The sequence below is a fragment of the Triturus cristatus genome, chromosome 9, assembly GCF_964204655.1.
Source record: "Triturus cristatus chromosome 9, aTriCri1.1, whole genome shotgun sequence".
Classification (NCBI taxonomy): domain Eukaryota; kingdom Metazoa; phylum Chordata; class Amphibia; order Caudata; family Salamandridae; genus Triturus; species Triturus cristatus.
In genome coordinates, this window is record NC_140592.1 from 204,109,142 (window position 1) to 204,122,574 (window position 13,433).

The window sequence follows — 13,433 nt, forward strand, 5'->3', positions numbered from 1 at the left end:
CGCGTCGTACCCCCACCCCTGTACGTGTCGTACCACCGTGTATGTACACCCCAGTACGTTCGCGTCATACCCCCACCCCTGTACATGTCGTACCACCGTGTATGTACACCCCAGTACGTCCGAGTCGTACCCCCACCCCTGTACGTGTCGTACCACTGAGTATGTACACCCCAGTACGTCCGAGTCGTACCCCCACCCCTGTACGTGTCGTACCACCGTGTATGTACACCCCAGTACGTCCGAGTCGTACCCCCACCCCTGTACGTGTCGTACCACCGTGTATGTACACCCCAGTACGTCCGAGTCGTACCCCCACCCCTGTACGTGTCGTAACACCGTGTATGTACACCCCAGTACGTCCGCGTCATACCCCCACCCCTGTACGTGTCGAACCCCCACCCGTGCATGTACACCCCAGTACGTTTGCGTCGTACCCCCACCCCTGTACGTGTCGTACCACCTTGTATGTACACCCCAGTACGTCCGCGTCGTACCCCCACCCCTGTACATGTCGTACCACCGTGTATGTACACCCCTGTACGTTCGTGTCGTACCCCCACCCCTGTACGTGTCGAACCCCCACCCGTGCATGTACACCCCAGTATGTTTGCGTCGTACCCCCACCCCTGTACGTGTCGTACCACCGTGTATGTACACCCCAGTACGTCCGAGTCGTACCCCCACCCCTGTACGTGTCGTACCACCGTGTATGTACACCCCAGTACGTCCGAGTCGTACCCCCACCCCTGTACGTGTCGTACCACCGTGTATGTACACCCCAGTACGTCCGCGTCGTACCCCCACCCCTGTACGTGTCGTACCACCATGTATGTACACCCCTGTACGTTCGCGTCATACCCCCACCCCTGTACGTGTCGAACCCCCACCCATGCATGTACACCCCAGTACGTTTGCGTCGTACCCCCACCCCTGTACGTGTCGTACCACCGTGTATGTACACCCCAGTACGTCAGAGTCGCACCCCCACCACAACCTCCTAAGTACGTAGCGCACCCCAGGCCCCAACATCACAACCGCATGTACGAGTCGTACCAAGCCACACACAAGGACAGCACCGTACAACCAAATGGCTCATGTACACACCGTACACACGCTCCAAATGCACATACACAACCAGGACAAAACAAAACAACACAAGAATACACTATTCGAATGGCACAAAGCCACTAAACATGGCCAACAAACACTAAAAAAACACCTTCACTGACCTGCAACTGCCAAAAACAAACAGAGGCCCAAAACACCACCACTCCTTATAACACACCCACCCAAACTTCAAACACAGCCACACCCACCAATGGACCAATAAAAAGGGCCCACACACACAAACCATGAGCCTTTGCAACAGACTCACTGCTGCCAGACACCACAGAACCATACTACAAGCTTCACCACACCTTACACTTGCACACCTTCACACAACCACCTTCACAAACACCCCCTCATCACATTCACACACACACACACCTGCACAACCACACCCACACACCCACAACAATCCACACACCCCCCCACCATCCACACCCCTCACCATGCCCACAACCAAGAATCCAAAGTTCAGTAACCGAGAGTTGGAGGTTCTTGTCGATGAAATCCTCAGAGTCGAGCCACAGCTCTTTGGAACATTGGTCAGACAGACCAGCATGGCAGCAAAAACAGCCATGTGGCAGACCATCATCGATGCTGTGAATGCTGTTGGGGACACCAGAAGGACCAGGCAGGAATGCCAATCCAGGTGGTACAATCTGCGGAGGAGGGTCCGAGCCAAGATGCTGGAGGAACACAACCAGGCCAACGCCACTGGAGGAGGGCCCTCCCGCAGACCCGTACACTACCAGCCCTGGGAGGAGAGGGTGATGGCCATACAGCCGGTGGAGGCAGTCGAAGGATTAGGAGGACTCCGAGACCCGGGTGAGTACACAAACAACGCACCGCACATGGGGGGAACGTCATCCACAACCAAAATCACTAACAGGCACGCAACCACCCCAAGCTATCGCATGACTCAACCACACTCCATGAACACGCACATGCCACTGCTGCCACCATGCCCCATGCAACCAGCTGGACAATGTCAAGTCACAGGCCACAGAAGACACCAACACATGACACGGTAACCCGGATGGCGGGAGGGTGGGCCCCAAAAATCACATAGTGCAACTCAGAAGCAGACAACAATGCCCTCTGCCCATATGGCCCAGGTCACAGCCAGACAAACAGTGTGTCCCCACACAGGAAAGACTCGCCAGCAAATGGCGGACGCCTTGCATCAACACATGGGGGTGAAGGCACTGTTTTGCACATGACAGCAGCTAATGAACAGCCAATACTGTGAAAGAGTGGCAGCACACACAACCACAGCAGCAGCGCACACACAGACACTACACCCAATGGGTGCCTGGAGATCAGAAACAAACTCACATCAACAAGCCAAGGGCCATTCAAAGGACTGGAAAAAGTGTGTGTCTAGGAAGCTGGGCTGAGGTGACAGAGGGTGACACACAGAGGGAGGGAGAGGGGGACAGAGAGGGAGGGAGAGGGGGACAGAGAGGGAGGGAGACACAGGAAGACGGACAGAGGGAGGAGACTGACACACAGAGGGAGGGAGAGGGGGACAGAGAGGGAGGGAGAGGGGGACAGAGAGGGAGGGAGAGGGGGACAGAGAGGGAGGGAGACACAGGAAGACGGACAGAGGGAGGAGGCTGACACACAGAGGGAGGGAGAGGGGGACAGAGAGGGAGGGAGAGGGGGACAGAGAGGGAGGGAGACACAGGAACACGGACAGAGGGAGGAGGCTGACACACAGAGGGAGGGAGAGGGGGACAGAGAGGGAGGGAGAGGGGGAGAGAGAGGGAGGGAGACACAGGAAGACGGACAGAGGGAGGAGGCTGACACACAGAGGGAGGGAGAGGGGGACAGAGAGGGAGGGAGAGGGTGACAGAGAGGGAGGGAGAGGGGGACAGAGAGGGAGGGAGACACAGGAAGACGGACAGAGGGAGGAGGCTGACACACAGGGAGAGGGGGACAGAGAGGGAGGGAGAGGGGGACAGAGAGGGAGGGAGAGGGGGACAGAGAGGGAGGGAGACACAGGAAGACGGACAGAGGGAGGAGGCTGACACACAGAGGGAGGGAGAGGGGGACAGAGAGGGAGGGAGAGGGGGACAGAGAGGGAGGGAGACACAGGAAGACGGACAGAGGGAGGAGGCTGACACACAGAGGGAGGGAGAGGGGGACAGAGAGGGAGGGAGAGGGGGACAGAGAGGGAGGGAGACACAGGAACACGGACAGAGGGAGGAGGCTGACACACAGAGGGAGGGAGAGGGGGACAGAGAGGGAGGGAGAGGGGGACAGAGAGGGAGGGAGACACAGGAACACGGACAGAGGGAGGAGGCTGACACACAGAGGGAAAGAGAGGGGGACACAGAGGGAGGGAGACACTGGGAGAGCAATCAGCCATGTGGTGTGTGGGAATGTCTGCTCGTCAGCAGGTAGACTGCGTGCATGTAGCCAAGGGTGGCCAGTGCCAGAACCCCCCCTCTTCCCCATGGCAAAACACAGGGCCATGTCACAACATGTTCACGAGCACAACGACAGCTACCTGCATTATATAAGTGTGTGGATCCACTCCATGTGCACATGTACAGTGCTACACGGAAGGCGCCAATGCATGGCTCGCCACACCTGCCCACTCCACTGCTGACTGCAGTCACACTTGACGCAGCAAGTAAGACTGTGCCACACATAGTTAAAGGGGCCAAAGTGGTGCCCAAGGGACACACCCATGCACAAGTGCACTGTGAGTGGAATGCAAGACAGATCCTAATTCCAAGAGGAAAAGTGCCAACTTTGAAACTGATGAAACATGGATGTTGCATGGACCAAAATTAACATTGTCTCTCTCACACACAGGTCAACATCGTGGTACACCCCCCAACACTGGGGGGGAAGAATCACAGGACCCGGATCTGCGGGAGCCCGATCCCACCGGCAGCGACGACTCTCACCACTCTGTGGACGACCCCGACCGACCTGGCACCTCTGGTGTCCAACCAGCTGCAGCACCTGCGTCAGGTACAACTGTGCCAACCACCACCCCCACTCCTGCCACATCCCAGGAGACACCCAGGATCCCTGCCCCACCACCACAATGCAGCCAGGCTGGCCAGGAGGGACACGGTGTCCCGGGCACCCAGGAGGAGGCAGGCGACAACGCCAATGCCACCCCTCAGGGGTCCCGGAGACCCGATGTACCCACAAGGGCAGGCCAGGTACAAGTGGGCAGGGGTGGTGGGAGTGGAGGACGGCGGAGGCGCGAGCCTGACCAGTTGGCTGGGGAACCGGTATATTCCCATGTCCGTAACATCCTGGACACATACCGGCAGGACACCACGGGCATGGGCCAGGTTGTGTCCACCCTCAATGAGATCAAGGGGACCCTCGATGAGATAAAGACCCAGCAGGCCCAGCAACATGCCGAGCAACATGCCTGTCTACTGCAACACCAACGGAGGATGGAGGACAGACAGGCTGAGCAAGTGACGGTGTTCCAGGGGATTCACGATACACTCCGTCGGATGGCCGACAACATGGGCAACCCTCCCTGTGCCAGACGGCGTAGAACATCACCACCCACAGGGAGGGATCAGGAGGAGGAGGAGACATCCGACGGAGCATCCCAAACATCGTCACGGCCTGCTTCTGAGGGTCTCCCCAGGAGGCCGGGTCGTCCACGGAAAGGACCGTGAGGGTCGGCGCTACATCACCATCTCCCAGGACACCTGGCCTGGCACCTGGCCCACTGGAGCAACAGCATCACAGCATCAAGAGACATTCTCTGCCACATGGCCCTGCTGGTCACTGTCTGACCAATGTTGACAAAGACTGTGGCATGGACAATGAGGATTTCCAATGGCAAGGACACCAACTCCCCTACTGAACTTTGGATTCCAAACTCCCGGAAAGCCCCTCACTTTATACCCCCCCCCCCCCAAAATAAAATATCACACCATGAAGAGAAGATGCCTGCTGGTTGCATTATTACCTTACATGTGTGTTGTAAAGTCTAAACATGCCTGAGTTCTCTTTTGACTTCAACCATCCACACCCTGGGGCCTGAGTCTGGCACAGGACACACGGGTCACAGTGTATTAGGCAAGACAGACATGGAGCACCATACACACCCGTGATGGGCCCAACCAGCTGAGGGGGTGGCCGCACAACCGTGCTGACAGACACATTGAGTACAGCAACAGTCATGCGCAGAGGTCAGGGATCATGTGGAGTGTCCTGGGGGCACCCAGGTATGTGTAGACAGGTGGCAGAACCATGTCCTGCAAGCTTGAGTCCGGTGGATGCAGAGAATGGGGGCCTGGCCAACGTTGGATGCATGGGGATGGCACATGTCACAATACCCACACAGTCATGGACATCATGCCCAATACACAGTCTCAGCCCACACACACAGCTTGCATCTTGCTACTCGACACATCGACACATAGCCACTATCCGGGAAAACCATGCCAGACATGCTGGATGCACCATGGCAACACACCAGCATTGACTCAGAAGAGGCACCTTGGAGGCATAGGGACACCTTTATTAGTCATGTTTTCGGGATTGCAGAGGCAACTTGAAGTACACATGAACACTTCTTGTGGAGTAACATGTGGGTCCAACACTGGCACCCCCCTTCTGCAGCACAAATGCGTGTTAGCCATGGAACTGGCACACAATTGTCGGCTAACAGCTAAACACCCACAGCTGCTCACGGAGAGACTGCCATACACCATTGATCCGCTGATGTGGAAGTCCCACACCATGTCAAGCCAATGCTAACCGTATGTGTCCGAGGGCAGTGTCACACACATTGATGCCATCATCACAATCCACTATCCCATCACTGATGACTGTCAACCAGTCAGACCATCTATTCAGGTGTACACAGCTGCATGTTGTGTCCCATGGTGATGCAACATGGCTGCAGAGGAACCAAACATCAACAGGGGCAGTGTGCATACATCGTGAACAACTGCCACACCCAAAACACCCCTGATGCATCCCTTACCCTAAGGAGACTTCCAAACGTGTCCGTGCCTGTAACGCTGAGTCAGCCCACGATGACGTGTCCATGAGGAATAGCAGTGCCACAACAATGCAAGCAGCAGACGGCATGTGCAAGTACCTGGGGAAGAGAGACACACAAGAAGTCAGCCACAAAAAGCCCAGCCACTTGCATGTGCACGTACTCGACACATGTATGGATGACAACATGCTAGGTCACAATTATGACTGGGGAAATACAACCATCACTGGCACCATCACTCCAGTGACACACCCACACACACCTCTGACTCACGTGCCATACATGCAGGTGGAGACACACATCACAACACATGCCACACGGGGACCAATGCGTGCACACTCAGACACTGGTACTCACCACTAAGCAAAGAAGTCGCGTATGAGCCGAGTCCGGATGTCCTCTTGTGGCTCCACATCCTCCACATCACTAGCCCCATTGCCAAGCCCTTCGTCCTCCACGGGTGGATGGTCCTCGTCATCTTGATCCAGTATGAGTGGCACAGCTTTCTCAACTGCCATGTTGTGCAGCATGCAGCAGACCATGAAGATTTTGCAGACCTTCGCAGGGGCATATGGGAGTGCGCCGCCGGTCTTGTGGAGGCACCGAAATCGGCTCTTCAGCAGGCCAAACGTCCTCTCTATCACTCGCCTTGTCCGGCCATGGGCGGTGTTGTAGCGGAGCTGGGCCGGCGTGATGGGGTTGCGGAGAGGTGTGAGCAGCCATGGCATGTTGGGATAGCCAGCGTCCCCTACATGGGAAGCACATGGACATCGTTAGAAGTGGTGAAGCGGTCGTGCTGGTAGGCAATGCAAAATACAGGACAGACAGACTGTACCCATCAACAACACATGCTCGTTCATTGCGCAGCTGCATCATCATTTCAGGCATCCTGCTACGCCTCATGATGTAGGCATCGTGTGCTGATCCTGGAAAACGAGCACAGACATGTGAAATCACCATGTTGGACAGACACACCACAAGGGCATTGATGGAGTGGTAGTGCTTCCGATTGCGGTACGCTACCTCCCGTGCGTGTGGTGGTACCAAAGCTACATTGTTAGACGGACCGGGAGGGTCGGCCGAGGTCAGGGGGAGAGGTCTCCGGGGAGAGCCGTCTCCAGCGATCGTACAGACAAGTAACTTCTCCCCCCCACAGACAGACACCACACAAGGATAAGATTTAGCGTTCTTTATATGCACTTCTTAAGGTACGATGAAATAGTACAAGGAGGTCTGGACTCAGGGGTCCCCTCGATTTAGGTCTCTTAGGATAGGGAAGGGGTAGCGGGACAGTCTGTTTACCAGACAGGTAGTTCGGATGAGATGATGGTTAGCTCACAATCCTCGAGCTTGGTGGTGTAGCTGGTACGGGCCGCGGCAGCGCCAGCAGGTCCCGGTAGAGATGGTCGATACACGGTCCGCGGCAGCGCCAGCAGGTCCCAGTGAAGATGGTCGATGTACGGACCGCGGCAGCGCCAGCAGGTCCCGGTGAGGATGGTCGTTACAACGGGCCGCGGCAGCGCCAGCAGGTCCCGACGAGGATGGATGTTGCAGAAGGCCGCGGCAGCGCCAGCAGGCAGGACGATAGTTCGCAAGATAGGGCTACGGCAGCGCCAGTAGTCCGTCAAGGCTGAGTTCTCTCGGTGTCTCTCGACTCCAGGATACAACTGCCATCCTGCTCCGGAGCTGCTCCAGTTATAGGGCAGGCGCCCTTTGATGTCCGGGCCCTCGCATTTGGAGGTCGGAGGGTCCGGGATGAAGGTGTCCAGACACCCAGCAGGGGGTGGAGCCAGCGCCTGGGGGAGCTGGAGGCGATCGGCACCTGGCGGGGGAAGAGCTCTTGACGCTTCGTTCTCCCATCGACCTGCCAAGTGGTCCGCTCACCTCCTGGGTGGATGGTGGTGCCGGGATGTCGGGGCCGGCCAGGCCCAGGGTTAGGGTCGGGGGGAGGCCACGCGGCCTCGTGGTGCAGGGCCCAAGATGGCGGCTTGACCCGGCCGGGGAAGCCGGTGGGGCTGGGGCCCGTGATGCATGGAGGTCCGAGGGCAGAAGTTCCGTCGGGAGACGGGGTGCAGGTGCTTTTCGTGGGTCACGCCTGGCGGGCCGGAGCTTGGGCCCTGTCGTGCGGGGAGGGAGCAAGCCCTTCGTGTGGCCTGTCCAACATGCGTCCCCCCCAGCTGAAGGCGGGGAGAGTCACCCATCTTCTTGGGGACTCTCCTCGTCGAGGCAGAAAAATCGTGACAGGCCATCCGCGTTGACGTGGTCTTGGCCCGGTCGGTGCTCCACGGTGAAGTCCATTCCCTGCAGGGAAATGGACCAGCGCAATAGTTTTGGGTTCTCCCCCGCATCTGCATCAGCCACTGCAGGGGTCGATGGTCGGTTTGTACCCGGAAGTGGGTACCGAAGAGATAGGGCCGGAGCTTTTTGAGGGCCCACACCACTGCGAAGGCCTCCCTCTCGATGGTGCTCCAGCGCTGTTCTCGGGCCAGGAGACGTCGACTGATGAAGGCCACCGGCTGGTCATGACCTTCGGGGTTTAATTGAGAAAGAACGGCCCCGATGCCGTGGTCGGAGGCGTCTGTCTGTACCACGAATTCCCGACTGTAATCGGGGGCCTGGAGCACAGGGGCGGTGCACAGGGCGGCCTTCAGCTTCTCGAAGGCCGCTTGACAATCGGGGGTCCAGTTAATCCGCCTTGGTTGGTTCTTGGACGTGAGACCCGTGAGGGGCCCCACGATGCTGCCGTAGTCCTTCACGAACCGCCGGTAGTAGCCGGTGAGCCCCAAGAAGGCTCGGACCTCGGTCTGGGTGACGGGGGGCTGCCAGGACTGGATGGCAGCAATCTTAAGTTGCAGCGGGGCCACCAGCCCGCTTCCCACTTGGTGCCCAAGGTAGGTCACGGACCCTTGGCCAATTTGGCATTTGCTGGCCTTAATTGTGAGGCCGGCCCGCTGGAGGGCCTGTAGGACCTCTTGGAGGTGGAGGAGGTGGTCGGACCAGTGGCGGCTGTATACAGCGATATCGTCCAGGTAGGCAGCGCTGAACTCTTCGAGCCCCGCCAAGACCTGGTTCACAAGGCGTTGAAACGTGGCGGGGGCATTCTTCATGCCGAAGGGCATGACCTTGAATTGGTAGTGGCCATCGGGGGTAGAGAAGGCTGACCGTTCCTGAGCCCGGGGTGCTGAGACCGATCTGCCAGTAGCCTGCTGTTAGGTCGAAGATACTGAGGTAGCGGGCGGCCCCCAGCCGGTCGATCAGTTTGTCCGCTCGGGGGATCGGATGAGCGTCGGTCCGGGTGACAGCGTTCAAGCCCCGGTAGTCGACGCAGAATCTCAGTTCAGGTGTGGTGCCGGGGGCAGCGGCTTTGGGAACCAATACAACCGGGCTGGCCCAGGGACTGTCCGAGGGCTCGATGACCCCGATCGTGAGCATTTTGGCCACTTCCTCCTGTATGCAGGCCCGTACCCGATCTGGTACGCGGTAGGCCCGGTGTCGAATAGGGGGACTGTCCCCGGTGTCCACGTCGTGCAAACACCAAGGGGTGACCCCGGGGGTGAGGGAGAACAGTGTAGCGAACCGCAGCAGGAGGTTTCGGCAGCCCTGGCGTTGCTCCGAGGTGAGGGCGTCAGAGAGCCGGACCCCGTCCACGGAGCCGTCATTCTCCTGAGTCTTCAGGAGATCCGGGAGGGGTTCGGAGTCTTCCTCTGCCCCACTGTCCGTAGCCATCAGGAGGCTGAGTTCTGAGCGCACAAAGTGTGGTTTGAGTCGGTTGGTGTGGAGGACCCGAAGGGGGTTTCGGGAGGTCCCCATGTCGATGAGGTAAGTGACGGGGCTTTTGCGCTCGACCACTTTGAAGGGCCCCGTCCACTTATCTTGCAAGGCACATGGTTCGGTGGGGGACATCACCCACACTTGTTGACCAGGCTCGAACTCAACGGAGGAGGCATTGTGATCATACCATCTCTTCATGTCCTCCTGGCTGGCCTCGAGGTTCGCCTTGGCCATCTCTCTGAAGCGCGGGTCTGATTGCGTAGGGCCAGGAGGTATTTGAAGACGTCTGGAGGGGTCTTTAGGGGGGCCATCTCCCAACCTTCCTTGACTAGGCTGAGGGGCCCTCGCACAGGGTGCCCGTACAGGAGTTCGAAAGGGCTAAAGCCGAGGGACTTCTGGGGGACTTCTCGGTAGGCGATGAGGAGGCACGGGAGTAGTACATCCCACTGGCGATGGAGGGGCTCTTCCAATCCCCCAATCATCCCCTTGAGAGTGCGGTTAAAACGCTCCACTAGTCCGTTCCCTTGGGGGTGATAGGGGGTCGTGAATCTGTAGGTGACCCCGCATTGTTGCCAGAGGGACTTCATGTATTTGGAGATAAAGTTCGTGCCTCGGTCGCTGACGACTTCTCGGGGGAAGCCCACCCGGGAGAAGATCCCCATTAGGGCCCGGCCAACCACCGGAGCTGTCACGGTCCGTAGGGGCACCGCCTCGGGGTAGCGGGTGGCATGGTCCACCAGTACCAGGATGAACCTGTGTCCTTGTGCCGTGCGGGGGTCCAGAGGCCCCACAATGTCTATTCCTACCCTTTCGAACGGGGTGGTGACCACAGGGAAGGGTTGCAGAGGGGCTTTCAGCTTCCGACCACTCTTCCCGCTGGCTTGGCATGTGGGGCAGGACCGGCAGTGGTTCAGGACGTCGTTCCTCATTTTCGGCCAGAAAAAGTGGGTCACTAGGCGACTGTAAGTTTTGTCCTGGCCCAGGTGTCCAGCCAGGGGGACATCGTGGGCCAGGTTGAGTAGGAAGTCTCTGAAGCGGAGAGGTACCACCAGCACTCGACCGGCCCCTAGCTCTGCGATTCTTTGTTCGCTGTATAGCAGGTCGTTATCCCAGTAGACCCAGTGAGATCCCGTGGAGTCCCCTGCGTTCTGGGCGCTGGCTTGTTGGCGGAGTCCCTCGAGGGAGGGGCAGGTCTTTTGTTCCTGGCGGAACTGTTCTTGGGTGGGCCCCCCTTCTTGACGCCACTGAGCCAGGCCGGGAAGGTCCTGGGGTTGCGCGTCCCCTTCGGTCGTTGGTTCTGGGGGGCTGGCCTCGTCGTTGTCTTCTACTGGGGCGACCGGGGGCGGAGGTGCTGGCCATTCCGGTTCTTCTGATCGGGGGACGGCATGGGCGGCCATGGACCGGGTGGTTATGCAGGCCCAGTCCGGGAGGCCCAGCATCCCCAGGTGCTCTCTTCTCTCGACGGTGGCCCACGGGGAACTTTCGAGGTCATTCCCCAGGAGGCAGTCCACGGGGGCATCGTCCCGGACCGTCACCTTCAACAGGCCGGAGACCCCTCCCCATTCGAATGGGACGCAGGCCATTTGACACATACTTTCAGAATTGTCGGCTGAGCGGACGGGGCAGAGAATGTTCGGCAGGATCTGCTCGGGCTTCACCAGGTGACAGCGGACGGCCGTCACACTGGCGCCTGTATCCCGCAAGGCCTCGGCCCGATGTCCGTTAATGGTCACCCACTGACCGTATTTCCTGGTGTTAGCGGGTAGGGGAGCCCGCGGGACCATGTCTCTTCCCCCTAGGCACGCCAGGACCATGGCGGCCGGTTCCCACTCTTGCTGGGCCGGCTCATACTCTTCCTGTTCCTCCGATAATCGCTCTTCCCCCAGGGCGGCGGCAGCTACCTGGCGGGGCTTGGGTGTTTGGTTCTGCGGGCAGCTCGGGTCATTGGCGTAGTGGCCGACTCGCTGGCATCGGTGGCACGTGACGTTGGCTCGGAACCCCGGGCGCATCGGGGGGTTGCCCCGGCCGGCCGGAGGCGGGGTGCTGGCCACGGGTGTTGCCGGCAAGGCGTCTCTCCCTCGCCCCTGGCCTCCTCCTCCTCCCCGAGGACGGTGCTGGCCTTGGTTGCTTCGGTTCTGCTCGTGTGGCCCTCTCCGGCCCACTCGGGTGCTTTCCCATCAGTCAGCTTCGGCGGCGAGCTGCCGGGGGTCAGTCAGCTTGCTGTCGAGGAGGTGCTGCCTGAGCTCGACGAAACAGTTGTTCGACAGGTGCTCCCATACCATAAGGTTAAAGAGTTGCTCGTAGGTCGTGACATGGCTCCCCTTGATCCAACCCTCGAAGGCACGGCTGAAATAGTTAACGTACTCCACCCAAGTTGTGCCCGGGATCCGGGTGCAATCTCTGAACCTCTGGCGGTACATCTCGGGTGTGAGGCCGTAGCGGGTGAGGAGGGCAGCCTTCATGTGGTCGTAGGACGACATTTGGTGATCTGGTAGCTGTAGCAGGGCATCGCGACCTTCGTTGACGAACCTCCCCCATAGTCCGGCTCCCCAATCACTCCGGTCGATCCGGTGGGAGGTCATGGCGATCTCGTAGGCTTTGAACCACTGTTGTATGTCGTCTTCTCGGACATACTCGCGGACAACATCCTTGGGGATGTGTACTTTTTTCTCGGTTGGCCCCGGGGTGTGCGGTCGCTCAGGCACCCCCGATTCTTTATTCTGTTTCCGAAGTTCTATTTCCGCCAGTTTGCGCTCGTGTTCGAGTGTTATTCTTTTTTCCTCAAGCTCTCTCTGTCTCTGCTTTTCTTCTCGTTCTTCTCGGAGCCGCATATGCTCTAGATTTAGTTTCTGCTCGGCTAACTTGAGTTCACCGTCCATCTTGAGCCGTGCCATTTCCAACTCGTGTAATCTGGTTCTTTCTCTTTCCTGGATCTCCTCCTGCGAGAGGCCCGTTCCCCGCTCCTCGGGAGCCGTGGCGTTCCCCTCTGGTGCGACACTGTTTCGGTCGGAGGGCCCGGCGATCCCAGTTTCTGTCCACGACTCAAGGGCGTGCTTCAAATCATCTTTGGTACTCAGGCCGGTGGTAGCAATGCCTAGTTCCATGCAGAATTGTTTCAGTTCGCGGTGGCTGTATTCTTCTAACTTATCCATTTGGAATTTTTCAGTGGAACCGCTATCTTTGGCTGACATCGTGGTTTTGTCGTGGGGTGAGCTACTCTCTGTACGATTACGCGTTGATTCGGATCGCGCCGCTGGCCACCAATGTTAGACGGACCGGGAGGGTCGGCCGAGGTCAGGGGGAGAGGTCTCCGGGGAGAGCCGTCTCCAGCGATCGTACAGACAAGTAACTTCCCCCCCCCACAGACAGACACCACACAAGGATAAGATTTAGCGTTCTTTATATGCACTTCTTAAGGTACGATGAAATAGTACAAGGAGGTCTGGACTCAGGGGTCCCCTCGATTTAGGTCTCTTAGGATAGGGAAGGGGTAGCGGGACAGTCTGTTTACCAGACAGGTAGTTCGGATGAGATGATGGTTAGCTCACAATCCTCGAGC